The following is a 16,403-nucleotide window of genomic DNA, read 5'->3' on the forward strand; positions in this document are numbered from 1 at the left end:
CCGACATGTGGCCAACAGTAATGTTTTAATGTTCTTCATTATAAAAAAACATTTGCGCATACAGTAAATAAGTGACATAATATTCAGTACTTACTTCTGAAAGTTTACTCTTCGGCGGCTCTGCTTCCGCCTTTTTTTCGGCAAAATTATCCACACCACAGCCGCGCTATGAAATCTGGGATATGTTGGGCCATGAAGGCTACACCGACCCATCCTTAAAATTCAGGGAAATTAAGGACGCATTTGAGGGCCGCATTTCGAGCAGCCTTTGAATTGGGACAGCCTTCGTCGTGTCGCTGTGACGTAATCGGCCTTAAAATGCTGCCTTTAAGGCTGCAGACCCCAAATCCGGTCATTGGTACATCCTGGCTTGTGTCGTTACTAGGTAACAAAAGCTCAACACTGCCCCCAGCGTCCTGGAGCACTTCCGTTGTGTTTTGGAATTTGCATGTGCTTTGGGGTTTGCAAGTGTTTTGGAGTTTGCATGTGTTTTGGAGTTTGCATGTGTTTTGGAGTTTGCATGTGTTTTGGGGTTTGCAAGTGTTTTGGAGTTTGCAAGTGTTTTGGAGTTTGCAAGTGTTTTGGAGTTTGTACGTGCTTTGTCTCTAGGGGCCACCGTAGGTCATAACTCTTAATGCACAAAATTTTAATTACCAGATGCACTTAAAGAACAGGGCAAGCAAGTAGTGAATTAGAAGTGTTTAACATTTGTTTTAAATGCTGTTCTGGCTTTGTGTGTGTGTGTGTGTGTGTGTGTGTGTGTGTGTGTGTGTGTGTGTGTGTGTGTGTGTGTGTGTGTGTGTGTGTGTGTGTGTGTGTGGTTCAAGTATAGTTCAAAACTTGGTTTTGAACTATACTTGAATACTTGTGGGGACCAGCAGGCACTTGTGGGGTCCAAATGCCAGTCCTCATGAATTTGAAGGCCTTTTTGATTGGTTTAGGGTAAGGGTTAGGATTAGGCATTCATTTCTGATGGTTAGGGTCAGGATTTAGGGTAAGCATTATGTCAATTCAATGCCCTCACAAAGATGTGAAAACGTGTGTGTGTGTGTGTGTGTGTGTGTGTGTGTGTGTGTTTGTGTGTGTGTGTGTGTGTGTGTGTGTGTGTGTGTGCACGCATTGATTGACAAAGGCAGTTATTTAGTAAGAGTCCCACATGTTACAGTTTTTTCTGAATGCTTAAACCCTAACTGTGATTCTTATAGCACAATTTCTAAAACTATTAATACTTATAGCAAAACCACTCACTGAGTTTGCAAAACTAAAAGCACAAACACTGCTTTGCACTCAGTTTGCCATTTTGCAACACACACTTTGCAAAACTGTAGGTACAATCCAGTGCACAGCACTCTTTTTGCGGAACTGTAAACACAACTCACAGCTTTACACTCAATTTCAAAATGATCAACACACTCCTAGCAAAACTATACACATTTATGGCTATTATTTACAGTATTTTGCCAACTGTCTGGCACACTGTCTCATGTGAAAACTGTTTTAGATAATTAGTTCACTTTGCAATCAGCCTAAGCACTATAAATAAGCTACCGGTAAGCTGTCCGTGTGGAGTACAATGGAGGAAGAGTGAGAAGAGTGAGAATCAGAGGAGGCCGAGGAAGAGGACGTGGAGGTGAAGAAGTAGGACGAAGAGGATGACAAGGACAAGGAGGTGAAGTTAGGGGAAGAGAACAAGGAGGAGCAAGAGGGGGAAGAGGAAGGGTAAGAATATAGAATTACTGATGACATCAGCGCTACAATAGTGGACCATGTAATCAACCATGGAATGACCCTGAGGGAAGCTGGCCAACAGGTTCAGCCTAACTTGAGCCGCTACACTGTAGCAAGCATCATAAGGACATTTCGAAATGAGAATCGGTTAGGAGGCAAGGCAAGGAGGAGTCAGGACGCCAGGTCAGGGGGGAGATATCATCACCCCCACCCGAGATTGGGTACATAGCCCCAAGTGCGACAGGAGAAGGATCATTGAGTGCGAGAGGAACTGACCTGAAATATAGGATCATGGCCAAGCTTGAAACCTGGATCCCCCGAAGCCGGTTACCAAGATTACGTGAAGTGCCCTCAGAAGGTCTGCTAGGGGATGTTAATGCAGCACTACGGACAATACCTACAACCACGATTACCAACACTAACAAGCTGATCTACAATACGGCAGCAGTGATCAGTGAGATGCTTGGCTACAAGTTGAACAGCCACAAGGGGCAGTACCCTCCATGGAGAAGGAGGCTAGAGGGCAAGATCAAAGTAGCACAGAGGGAGGTTAGCCAACTAACGGAGTTGCAGAAAGGTGCGACAAAGAAGGTGCATAAGAAATATAGCAAGCTGTCCATACCTGAGGCCTTGGAAACTGCTAAGCAAAGACTCACAGCCTTGGCCAGCCGCTTGAGGAGGTACACCAGAGAGATAGAAGGCAGGAGAATAAACCAGCTGTTCTCCACAGAACCAGCAAAGGTTTACTCTCAGTGGATAGGGAAAAATATTAAGAGCAATAATAATAAGCACCACCAAGGCTGGAGACGGAGCAATACTGGAAGAGGATATGGGAGAAGGACGCAACCCATAACGGCAATGCTCAGTGGCTAGTGGATCTGAGGGCAGACCATAGCGACCTCCCTGAACAGGGTCCAGTAACCATCACAGTGGCAGATATCCAAGAAAGGGTCTCCAGTATGAAGAGTTGGACAGCACCAGGGCCCGACATGGTTCACGCCTACTGGCTAAAGAAGCTGACTGCACTCCACGAGCGTCTGGCAGCACAAATGAACCAGCTGCTAGTTAACGAGGGACACCCGGAATGGCTAACCAAAGGTCGGACGGTCCTGATCCCCAAGGACCCCAAGAAGGGACCAGTCCCCTCCAACTACCGACCAATAACCTGCCTCAGTACTACATGGAAGCTCCTGTCAGGCATCATATCGGCTAAGATGAACAGGCACATGGGTCAATACATGAGCGGGACACAGAAAGGAAATGGCAAGAATACCAGAGGCGCAAAACACCAGCTACTGGTAGACAGAACAGTCAGCCGAGACTGCAAGACCAGACTGACCAACCTGTGCACTGCCTGGATTGATTACAAGAAGGCCTATGACTCAATGCCCCACAGCTGGATACTGGAATGCCTAGAATTGTACAAGATCAATGGGACCCTAAGAGCCTTCATCAGGAACTCAATGGGGATGTGGCGTAAAACACTAGAGGCCAACTCCAAGCCCACAGCACAAGTCACCATCAAGTGCGGGATCTACCAAGGAGATGCTCTGTCCCCACTGCTGTTCTGCATAGGCCTGAACCCCCTCAGTGAGATTATTAACAAGACTGGCTACGGATACCGACTACGGAACGGAGCAGTTGTCAGCCGCCTCCTGTACATGGATGACATCAAGCTGTATGCCAAGAGTGAACGAGACATCGATTCACTGATCCACACTACCAGGCTATACGGCAATGACATTAGAATGTCGTTCAGGCTGGAGAAGTGTAGTCGGATGGTAACAAAGAGAGGGAAGGTAGTCAGAACTGAGGGGATTGAACTACTAGAAGGCAACATTGCAGACATAGAGGACAGTTACAAGTACCTGGGAATCCCGCAGGCGAATGGGAACCATGAAGAGGCCGCTAGAAAAGCTGCAACCACCAAGTACCTGCAGAGGGTCAGGCAAGTCCTGAGGAGTCAGTTGAACGGTAAGAACAAGATCCGGGCCATCAACACGTACGCCCTGCCCTTGATCAGGTACCCTGCTGGGGTAATAGGCTGGCCAAAGGAGGAGATCGAAGCCACTGACATAAAGACAAGAAAGCTCCTTACCATGCATGGAGGGCTTCACCCCAAGTCCAGCACCCTGAGGCTGTACGCTAAGCGGAAGGAAGGGGGCCGGGGACTGGTGAGTGTCAGCACCACAGTCCAGGATGAGACAACGAACATCCAAGAATACATCACGAAGATGGCCCCAACTGACAGCGTGCTCAGTGAATACCTCAGGCAGCAGAAACCCAAGAAAGAGGAGGGAGACGAGGAACCATCATGGAAGGACAGGCCCCTGCACGGTATGTACCACCGGCAGATAGAGGAGGTGGCTGATATCCAGAAATCCTACCAGTGGCTGGACAAAGCTGGACTGAAAGATAGCACAGAGGCACTAATCATGGCAGCACAAGAACAAGCTCTGAGTACAAGATCCATAGAGGCTGGGGTCTATCACACCAGGCAAGACCCCAGGTGCAGGCTGTGTAAAGATGCCCCAGAGACAATCCAGCACATAACAGCAGGGTGCAAGATGCTAGCAGGCAAGGCATACATGGAACGCCATAACCAAGTGGCCGGCATAGTGTACAGGAACATCTATACAGGAGTATAACCTGGAAGTCCCAAGGTCAAAATGGGAAATGTCCCCAAGGGTGGTGGAGAATGACCGAGCTAAGATCCTGTGGGACTTCCAGATACAGACGGACAAAATGGTGGTGGCTAACCAACCGGACATAGTGGTGGTAGACAAACAGAAGAAGGCGGCCGTAGTGATCGATGTAGCGGTTCCGAATGACAGCAATATCAGGAAGAAGGAACACGAGAAGCTGGAGAAACACCAAGGGCTCAGAGAAGAGCTCGAGAGGATGTGGAGGGCGAAGGTAACGGTGGTCCCCGTGGTAATCGGAGCACTAGGTGCGGTGACTCCCAAGCTAGGCGAGTGGCTCCAGCAGATCCCGGGAATAACATCGGAGATCTCTGTCCAGAAGAGTGCAGTCCTGGGAACAGCTAAGATACTGCACAGGACCCTCAAGCTCCCAGGCCTCTGGTAGAGGACCCGAGCTTGAAGGATAAACCGCCCGCAGGGGCGTGCTGGGTGTTTTTATATGTATATATATACACAAAATCCTGGGTTTTGTTCCCAGAATTCTGTTTGACATTGTTGTAGTTTTCAGTTTGAATATTACATTTGTCTAGATTATGTTTTCATTTATTTTGTGGTTCATGGGATATTTAAGGGAGTTTTTCCTTCACACTGTTGCTAAAGTGCTTGCTTGTAGGGGGCTATCTGATTGTTTTCACTGTTTTCGTTGAATTATTGTAGGGTCTTTATCTTATAATGAAAGCTCATTGAGGTGATGGTTTTTGTGAATTGGCACTATATGAATAAAACTGAGTTGAATTGAAATGTCAGTGTCAATGATTCAATAAATAAAGATGTTTTGTGTAGTCCAAAAACAGTCGCTGTATATGTAAGCGGTCCTTATGTCATATTATTTGTAACTGAAAAATTATAAGTAACATGTGAAGTAAGCAATGCTAATGTATTTCTGAATGATAATTCATTAATAAAATGAAATGTTTAACTGAAAAGTATTGCTCCACCTTCCATGTATGACTTTGTAAATTTGGCTTTGTAATTGAGTTGCTAAAATTAAACACTGAAGATTGAAAGGATAGATTTTGTTTTATAAATGCAAGGACACAGTATTTACTGAACATACAGATGACAAATATTAATTATGTAAATCTGCACAGAATACATTGCTTAAAAGGATAATCTCAGTAAAGACAACCAATAATGAAAGTAAGATGACATACGAGAGAAGTTCAAAACAAAATGCAACCCATGGTGTCAGCATGTTGGCATTTTCATTCAATTACTGCAAAGAGAGAAGTCAAACCTGTGTGGGGAGTTCTTGCTGGTTTCCAGTCAACACTTTTGCGAGTGGGAAAAAAACATTAATTTCAGTGATGTTACAGGAAATCAAAAGGTCAACATAAAGTCATTCAAAATGTCCATTTTAAAACTATTATTTTGATCTTCTCTCAAAACCCAGTCTTCGTAATAAAACACACAGGCAGGTGATGTGTTGTAGTTTACCATACAACCATGGTAAAAAGAAAATACAACGTCTTTCAATTGTGAAGTTTTATGCATGATCTCAAAGTAACAATAATTTTAAAAAGACCTGGTCCTTAACAGGTCTTAAAAATGAAGTAAATACAACCTTAGATGAACAACAATATATGACATATCACACCATCTCATTATTTATTTAACCAAAACAATATATCATCATGAGCAGTTGTGCTGTAAAAATAAAGCATCCTTACTGCTTCCATGTGAGTAAGATGGTAATATCAGCCAGCTAATAAAATGCACTTTATTAATTCATTATCAGCAAGTCTATACAAATAGTTTTCATTTGCATGTTACAACAATGAAATGAACTGCACTTCAGTTTGGGAGGAGAAGGCCATTAAAAAAGTTTATTAATCTACAGAGAAAGAAGAGAAAGATTATTCACAAGTTCAAGACAGCTGCCAAACTTCCCCGGAGTGGGTATCCCAGCAAATTTACCCTAAAAGTCAGGCTTTGCAACGCTCTGAGAAACTGCAGAAGGTATTTTGGAAGGGTAGTCAGGAGAAAGGCTCTTCTCTCTAAAAAGAACATGGCAACATGGTTTAAATTTGTAGTTGAATCTGAATAAACCACAAGACCTAAACACAACAGACCAAGATGGAAATATTTGGCTATAATGTGCAATGCCACATTTGGCTAAATCCAAACTCGGCACATCACAGCATGCCTCATCGCGACTGTCAAGGACGATGATGTAGACACTTTGCGGTCACTGAATTAACCATAAGTTCCTCTGTGTACCACAACAGTTCTAGAGTAGATCAAGGTGACTTGACAACTGTACTGACTTGTAACAAGATTTTAAATCCCACCTAAGTAGGCATATTTTTTTCTTAATTCTTAATGTTTAATATTACCTTGGTGTGTAGTGCCCTCATTCACAGGAATAAGGTGGCTTACCAAACTGAAACTTGCATTTTGATACAACTACACACATATAGAGTCTCATAAATTAATTTTGCACAATTGTGATTCCTTCATGTTGGCACAATTTGCCGAGACAGACACAAAGGCTTGACAGATACTGAAAACCACATCTGATGTTCCTGTTTGTGCTGCTGGTAAAAATTGTAACGTACACTAACTACTGAAAGCGTTAGTCACAGATTACAGACCAGCTTCATAGTATCAGTGTTGCCTTGCCTGATGGAAGCAACACAAAATCAGTGGCATTGTGCTGTACAGGCCCAATTAGAATTATTAGAATTAATTAGAATTATTCTATATATAGATATGATAATTATATAATTAAATAGATGGGTTGGCATTATAAATATAGTTGTGTATCTTTTAGATGTAGATAAAAACATGTTTGACCAAAGAGCAGAAAATAAGCGAGTACAAGCTCGCTGTATCTAAAAGTGTCAGCTGAGTGCAAAGTAAGGTTTATAGGTTCAAGTTCAAGTCTTCTGCCAACAGCAGGAATCAGATTTCTGTAGGAAATAATCTTGAAACATCATCTCTCAATTACATGAATATGTGTTTAAGCACCTCATTTCCAAGAATCAAACTCTGGCATTCTGCCGCATTTGACTCTGTGTAATGGAAAAAAACAACATACCACTCTCTGTTGACAGAGTAGTAGTGGATAAACAGGTTTAAACATAATGGCTATCAGCAGGGCCTTCTTCCTTTAATTCTCCACCACTACTATGTCCAGCTGGTTAGCTGAAATCTTTAGCCAGCCACTATTGTTGTGTTGTAGATAAACTGGTTGGTTTCACTGATGTTCGCATTAGGAATTGTCTGCAATGTTGCATTCAAATCTTCTAGTAGACTTTTGGTACTCTTAATAATCGGCAGCAAAGGGTGCAGGTTTCCAGCCTAGCCGCAATTTTCTCTTTCAGGTCAGCTGCTCTGGCATTCAACGCCTGCAATGCACCAGTTGCTCTAGATGCTCAATCTTGGAGTGTGAGGATGATTAACTCTCTGCTGACCTGACATCCTGTCTCTCTCTTGCCTTAGTATTTACGTTGTACTTCATGAGTCTCCAGTTATGATAGCAGTTGCTTCTTTAACACTGAGCTACTAGCTCATTTGATATTACTGTAGATGTTAGTTGTCAAAGGAGTTGTCTTCCATTTGCACAGTCTCTCCAAAATTGGAAATATTCTGTCTCAATGACACTGAAAAACTAGTTCATCAGTACTTCAGTTAATCCAAAATGCTGCAGCAAGAGTACTGACAGGGACTAGAAAGAGAGAGCATATTTCTCCTGTTTTGGATTCCCTTAGGGTTGCCAACTCCCTGAGAAATAAATAAGGGACACCTCGTGGCCAGGGCCGGGCGACCCAGTTGTCTTCACCCTTCCCAGTGTGGTGAATTTTTTAGCTCTTTTTCTGTGTGTGAAATTATTTTTTTAACCATTTGACTTGAATTTGATTTATTTTATTTATTAGACATTGCTGGTCTAATGCTGGGCTTACACTGTGTGATTTTTGGCCCATTTTGAGCCGATTTTTGAGTCGTGCGACCAATTTGGTGATCGGCCCGATTTTGGCCTTCATCGTGCATCGTGTAGTATACGTGGGGTAATGAGAAGCGATTAACACCTCACGACCAGCTCCCGATCATCAATCGCTCGTGAGGGTGTCACCGCAGCCGCTCACACTGCTCACGCGCAAACACGTAAACGTCGGTGAAAAAGACGGACGGCTGTGCAGCGTGTGATCTGGACACAAGCGATGGAGGCACAACTTGTAGAACTTTGGAAAGCTCATCCGAGCCTTTTCGATGTGGCATCACCAAATTATCACGATCACAACAACCGTGAAAATAGTTGTACTTACATCGCTGCTCAATCACAGCTGCCTGATCAGTGTTTTTCATTAGCAATTTAGCAAAGTTGATGGTGGTGTGTGTCTGTGTGAGTGAAAGACAGAGAGGGAGAGCGAGCGACAGATTTTCTGTTATAACCTTCATGTTATGGACGCACAGTGTGACTCAGGTCGCATCAGAGCATCGGGCGGTATAGTGTGAGACCTGCATCGTGACCTACGAACCTATAACCCATGCGAACCAATCGTGCAGTTTGAAAATCGCACAGTGTTTGCCCAGCTTCAGGTGTACTGTCGTCTGAGACTTGCACCGCAGTGTCGGCGTTTGTTTCCCTGGTGGCCATGCTTTTTGTTGTGGTCATCTGTTGTCTTCCGGTATTTTCTCCGCAAGCAACCTTTCCTCAACCAATGAGATGAGCGGTAATCTGAATTGTCATACTCGAATTGTCATAAGTGTGCTGTCAGCTCATTGGTCACAAAGCAGGAGCGGGGCTGGGAATTATGTTTTCAAACAAAGCGTTAATTACATTAAAACTTATAGAATACTTTTGATTCTTACTTGATTCTTACTTTTGATTAAGTTGTGTAAAGCGCTTTGAGTGCTCAGATGAGTAGAAAAGCGCTATATAAGAACCAGTCCATTTACCATTTATCATTTACCATTCTCACTGTATTACGGGACAAAGTGCGTCCCTTTTCAGCTCAATACGGGACGTGTACTTTTGTTTCTAAATACGGGACGATTCCGTTTTTTAAGGGACGGTTGGCAACCCTAGCTTCCCTTCACTGGCTCCCTGTTAAACCCAGAATTGAATTCATTCTGGGTCTTAAATAATCAGGCCCCATCTTATCTTAATGACCGTATAGTACCATATCACCCCATTAGAGCAATTCGCTCTCGCACTGCAGGCTTACTAGTTGTTCCTATGTATCCAAGATGGCGCCGGTGTACGTGGCTTGCCGTCCTCTGCTACATCTGCTTCGCTGCTTTTTACCCTCTCTACGCTCTTTATGGACCTTGGCATTGTATTTTTTTATCCTTTTAGTTGTATGCTCATCTAATGGCTGTGCACTGATTACATACGACAGGCAAACACTTTTAAATCTAAGACTCTCTCATTCCTCTCGGCCTGATCCTGGCTGGAACCTGGGTGACGACACCGCGCCCCGACCAGACCCTCTGACCGGCTTCCTCCACCTACCTATTCCGAAACAAGAAACGCTATAGGAAATGCGGTAGAAGGAGCGGCCGTTGCGTTCGCCTCAGGGTCTACTTTAAAGCCAGAGCCACAGGCTACCCACATGCCAGCCTGGATATTTTATCTTCTTTTCCTCCTTACCAGGAGCGCTCTGATGCTAAGTTGCTCACTCGCCGTTGGATTTGCTCGGCCGACCACGAAGTCTACACTGCCATTCCTGTGGCATGTTTTCCTGCTCGGGTTTGGATAACATCGCTCCGACGTGGCGTTTGCCGAAGCAACCTAAGTGTCCTACGACGCACCACCCTTGGCGACTTAGCCCCTAGGATACGGATGGTATTGCTTAATGTCAGGTCACTGGTCAATAAGACCTTTCTCTTAAATGACTTTCTCTCCACTAATGGGATTGATGTTTTATTCCTGACTGAAACCTGGATTCATCCTGGTGAGTTTATCCCTTTTACCAAACTTCTTCCATCGGACTGTGTCGCTTTTAGCTCACCAAGGCTTACTGGTAGGGGTGGCGGCGAAGCCTCGGTCATTAAAAATTCTTATGCAGTTCGGCAGCTACCCTCACCTACCTACTCTAGCTTTGAAGTCCAATTATTGGAGATGACTGCATCCACGACCACACTCTGCGTGGTGGTTTATCGACCACCTAAATATAGCAAATATTTTATCACAGACTTTGCTGATCTCCTAGGCTCCATTCTTTTTAAGTATGGTTGTGTTCTCATTGTCGGTGATTTTAACATACACACTTGCTGTAAGGATGACCCATTTGCTAAAGACTTCCTTGCTTTAACGGACTCTTTTAACCTGGCTCAGAGGGTTAATGACCCAACGCATGTTAAAGGACATACTTTGGACTTGGTTTTCTCATATGGTCTGGACATTTGTATCAAGGATATAAGTGACGCTGGGATCTCGGATCATTTCCCAGTTATATTTGATACTGGCTTATGCACTAATGAACTACATCCTGCGGCTCCCCTTCGCCAAACGTCTCTATGTCTTTCTTGGATTCTGCATCTGTCACTCTCGACTGTTGTTCCTTTTGCTCGGTTGATGACTGTGCTAATACTTTGTAATCGCTATTTTCTTCAATTCTTGATACTGAGTGCCCCCATTAAGATGAAGCGCTCTAGAACCTACTCTCAGTGTTGGCTTAATGACACTACACGCCCTTTACGTCGCGTGTGTCGGCATGCTGAGAGAAGGTGGAAAAAAGATAAACTTCAGGTTTCTCACGACATGCTACGGACTAGCCGCTTAAAATTCCAAAGTGCTGCTAAAACGGCCAAAGCGTCCTTCTTGTCCAAAATCATCCTGGCCAATGACCATAACCCCCGTACCTTATTTAAAATTTTTGTATGCCTCAAGGATCAGTGTTGGGCCCTATTCTCTTCACATTGTATTTGCTCCCTCTAGGCGCAATCTCTCGACCTCCGTGCATCTGATTCCATTGCACTGTTGCAGCATTGCACTCACGACTAAAAACCCACTTATTCAATCTTGCCTTTCCATCTAGTTAATATTTCTTTTCTGATTTTATATTATGCACTTTTATGCTCATTTAAATTCTTGTTTGCTCTGTACCTGTTGCTTTCCTATGTATCAGTGACAGCTACCTGCTTGCATACTTAGTACTTGCTTTGGTCCTATTTCTATTATTCTCCTCCTATTCTCTATGTTACTTGTTAAGCACCTTGGCATACCCTTGGTTTTTAAGTGTGCTTTATAAATAAAGTTTATTATTATTATTTAAAAGTAGAATGAGAGGCAGAGCCTTCAATTTTCAGGGCCCTCTTCTATGGAACCAGCTTAGAAGACACCCTCTCTACTTTTAAAATTAGGCTTAAAACTTTCCTTTTTGCTAAAGATAAGATAAGATAAGATACCTTTATTAGTCCCACAAGGGGAAATTTCATGTTAAGGCTGCCGAACTATTGCACGCAATGGCAGCGCCATCTTACCCTCCGACCATATATACATTAGACAAAAACATCACATGGGGAAGACAGGTCAGAGAGGTATAACAATGGAAAATGCACCACATGAGGAAAGATAAGGAGAAAAAAATAACTCCCCCCAGACTGAGCTCCAACAGGGGGTTCAGTTTGAGAACAGAAAAAAACACCTTTGCACATGACACATGAAAAAACTCTTAATACACCAAAGAAACACATGACAAGCAACAGGGATAGGTAAAGGGTGAGAGACAGTCAGTGTAGACAGGGCATCCGGGCCTGCAGCATAAGTGCTGGTCTCCTTGATCCACCGTCAGCATCGGAGGCGTATAAGCGCCGAAGGCGTTTGGAGGGGGAGGGGGGATGAGTGTACATCTGCATGTGTATATATGTCTGTGTGTGTGTGTGTGTGTGCGTGTCCAGAGTTCAGCTGAGACAGTGTCCTTCGCCCTGCCAGGCTAAGTAAACAGTCTTCCAGCCAACCCAGGTGGCCTTGCATAGAATGGGAAGAACAGTCTAAACATAGTCGAGGGTGTTTTTGTTCAGCTCCAGCCTTGAGACCGCAGCTGGCGCCGAAGGGGTATCTGCATGAAGTGATGGAGGTTTTTATTTTAGTGCGAACAACTCATATGAATTTCAAAGCTGTTCTAACAGTCCAACACTGGTCTCTCAATCTCCCGTTGGAGAGCCGTGAGCTTCTCCATGATGTGATCTAATTTGCGCTCAGAGGTGTTATTCCGAGCGAGCCCCTCCAAGATGTAATCCAGTTTGCACTCAGAGATCTTATTCTGAGTATTCACGGCAGCCGTAAGCTTCTCCAAGATCTTATCCATGCTGCACTCAATGAGCCCATTTTGAGAAACTCACGCCTCGTCCCATCGTTTCAATTCCAGTGGGCAGCCTTGTGGGGGTTTGAACAGCCGGTTCCGCTTTCTTAATTCTTCGATAAGTCAGGGCCAAGCCAGCTCCGATCAGCAAGAACCCTGTTATCATGGTTCCGAATAGGTGGATATCTTCAGCACTTAGGCTCACCCGAGCCCAAACTTCTTGTCGGGTGTCAATTGCATTCAGGGACCAGTTGATCAAATCCCTAATTCCTCCTTTAGGTTTTAGAGAACAGACTGTGAGATTGTGTTCCAGGGAAAAGTAATACAAAAAACACGAGACTAGACAAGGACACAAGAGGCTAAGCAGGGAAGCTAAGGGAGAGGAGAAGGAGGAGAGGAGAAAAGTGTGACCACCTTCGTCAAGAGCAAGAGCTCCTTTAGCTACACTGCAATAGATGTAGGTTGCTGGGGGATTCTCGTGAGTGTTTTTTCTTCAGTCATCTGTTGGGTCTAAAGTCAGACCCCGCTGATCCCAGAACTTATTCGCGTGAAAGAAAAACAAGGCAACAGCGATCAATCTTTTCACTTGCAAGGGAGGCCTTGTCGGTATCTCAGCTCATCACAAAATGACCTCTCCAACGGCCCCATCTCGCTCCCTTTTATTGGCAACGTTCACACAATAAACAATAGTTTACAACACGTACCTTCCCCACGTAACCCCCCTTGGTTACAAAGACAAGGCACTGTGTGTGTGTTATGTGAGAATGTGTGTGTGTGTGTGTGTGTGTGTGTGTGTGTGTGTGTGTGTGTGTGTGTGTGTGTGTGTGTGTGTGTGTGTGTGGCATGCTGCTGATCAAAGGGTCATATAACATAAAAGCACAGGAACATCCTTGGTCATAAAGAGGGTAGTCTCCCCCACACCCTAGATGGTTCACCCTAGATAACATAGTGAAGCCATACAAAGGGGAGGAAGTTTACCAACATCAAACAGACCTTCACAGAGGATGTTCCTGTGATAAGAAACACTACCGCCCCCCCTCCCAGAATCTTAAGGATCTGGGGAGGGGAGGACAGAAAGAATTCTTTAAAACTACGTACAAATGGCAAACATAAAAATGACAAACATTTAACAATTCACCTTAACACATCTTTTTCACTCACTAATGTGTTTATACACCTCTCTGTATTTAATTATTTGTTATTTTTCATTTCTGGCTGTCTTCTACAGCATGTCTTTAGTCCTGTTTTCCTTCTCTCACCCCAACCGGTCGCAGCAGATAGCCGTCCCTCCCTGAGCCTGGTTCTGCTGGAGGTTTCTTCCTGTTAAAAGCAAGTTTTTCCTTCCCACTCATAGGGAGTCCGTATGATTGTTGGGGTTTTCTGTTTTCTTTGTATTATTGTAGGGTCTTTACCTTACAATATAAGGCGCCTTGAGGCGACTGTTGTTGTGATTTGTTGCTATATAAATAAAACTGAATTAAATTGTTCCAGGAGCCCACTTCTCATCTGTGTGTCCCAATCCTCAACACTTGACGCAGACCTTGTTAATCTGGTCGACATCCAAGCTGGTATGACTTCAGTTATCTTTCTCTTACTTCATATTTTGAGGTATGCCAACAAATCTGCAGCAGCTGTGCAATGCTGTCACATAATCTCTGGGTAATGTTTCCAGCATCTTGAAGAATTAAGGTAGTTCTGAAGGTAAAAGGGGGTCCAACCTGGTAGTAGCAGGGTGTAACTCTGAAGCTCTCCTTTTATCTCCTTGAAGTACAGAAAGGGGAAACCCTGCATTATAAGATGAATATTAATTATAGTTTACTGAGGGCAGCGCTGTGTCTGCCTTGTAGAGACAGGGCTCTGCTGTAATATCACCTTTTGCCAGCTTCACGTTGTGCCTGAATATCTTCTGCAGCCTTCTTCTGGCCCTCTACATGACTATAAAGACTCAATGACTCTCCACCACCTCCTTCATTTCCTGACACCGAGCAGAGAACTGGACTCAAAATCAGCACTGGTACCGTTCTGATGAGCAGTTTGACATTCAGTTTATTTCAATTACCTGGCATCCACACTAAGGCAATTAGGTTTGGAAACACAGATTTTTCTCACAGTCGAAATGCAAATTTCAAAAGCAACAGATGGAATCTGTGTTGCATTCTGATGATTGTGCTGACATACATCACACCTGTCTGTTGGCTCACTGCAACACAACAATGTAAAGATTTGTATCCACATACACACGCAAACATTACAAAGGCTGCTCAGCAGGTGACTGACAGAAATGTAAAATAAACATGCATACTTACCCAACTTGTTTTGGCCCCATTCCCACTTTCATATTTTCATTTTCATTTTGTGAGAACAAATGTAACAATGTGCAATGAGGGTTAGTATATTCATGTATTTAATAGATACAAAATCACTTGAAAGAGAAACCTCTAAAGCAACTCACTCTGTGGGCAGTATTTACTTTTAAGGGAGTAACATTGTATTTTTATATATATTCATTTTCTTTTTTGTTGTTCTTAGCGTTTTAGTGCAGGAAAAATCAGATAAGAGTACAATGAAAGTTATTTTCATAGGGCTGGTTTACAGATCACCCACTCTTCACTGTACTCAACCTCCCCCCATACTCTCCATTCTTGAATCCAATTGAAGAGTTCTTTTCTGCCTGGCGCTGGAAGGTCTATGACCGCCATCCCCATCAACGCATAGCCCTTTTACAGGTAATGGAGGAGGCATGTGGGGATATTGACCAGGCCTGACATGGACCGGCGCAAGAAGGACGAAAGCGAAAGCATTTGCCAAGAATGGCGTATCCAGGCCTGGATACGCCATTCCAGAAGATATTTTCCCCAGTGCCTTGGACTAGAGGACATTGCATGTGATGTAGACAAAATTTTGTGACCGGACCCAGAGAGACAACACGATGTAGACTGATTTTTTTTTTTTCCTCAGTGAAGTTACTATTTTGTTTGGACTTGGAAATAAACACTTGTGTTTGTTTTGATGTGTTCGAATAAACACCAGTACTTGAAGCTTTTGCCATGTGTGGAGACCAAACACTGTTTGGTATTTCTGCTTTGCCAATCTTTGTTTCCTGGGCCACCTCTGCACATCCACATATGAGGTAGCAAGTTAATGCAGGGTGTCATTCCTTTCAACCAAAAGCTTACTTTATGAATCACAGTAGGTTACCATATTGTTAGCGATTCTTAGTCACTATTAAAGACACTATTAAAGTGCTTTCAGAGTTTGTTGTTGCATACAGTTAATTATACATGACTGCAGTGTCAATTAACCTTGCTTCCTTGCACTCGACTTCACACCACAAAAATCTCATGTTGATTTTTTTCTTAGTCAGCTGTCATGCTAAAATATTTTAATTACACACTGGAATTTCAAAAAACAAAGCAGCATAAATGAAATGAGCGTAACAGTGCTTAAGTAAATAACATGTCTTAAAAGAAAATGTGACCTGGCCGCATCAAGTCGTGAGACAGATTAAGGAGTGGTACAGCAATGTTACATCTTTGTGTACACATATATATATATATATATATATATATATATATATATACACACAAAATCCTGGGTTTTGTTCCCAGAATTCTGTTTGACATTGTTGTAGTTTTCAGTTTGAATATTACATTTGTCTAGATTATGTTTTCATTTATTTTGTGGTTCATGGGATATTTAAGGGAGTTTTTCCTTCACGCTG

The 16,403-nt window shown here is 43.4% G+C and overlaps 1 long non-coding RNA gene across 1 annotated transcript; it reads left to right on the forward strand.

The window, feature by feature from the left end:
* Positions 1-9,467: 9,467 nt before the first annotated feature.
* On the forward strand, positions 9,468-13,114 carry LOC146512730 (uncharacterized). Its single transcript, XR_014875608.1, has 2 exons — positions 9,468-12,584; positions 12,636-13,114. It is a non-coding gene; the product is annotated as an uncharacterized LOC146512730 (long non-coding RNA).
* The last annotated feature ends 3,289 nt before the right edge of the window (positions 13,115-16,403 follow it).

This window comes from Neolamprologus multifasciatus, chromosome 8 (assembly GCF_963576455.1).
Source record: "Neolamprologus multifasciatus chromosome 8, fNeoMul1.2, whole genome shotgun sequence".
Classification (NCBI taxonomy): Eukaryota; Metazoa; Chordata; class Actinopteri; order Cichliformes; family Cichlidae; genus Neolamprologus; species Neolamprologus multifasciatus.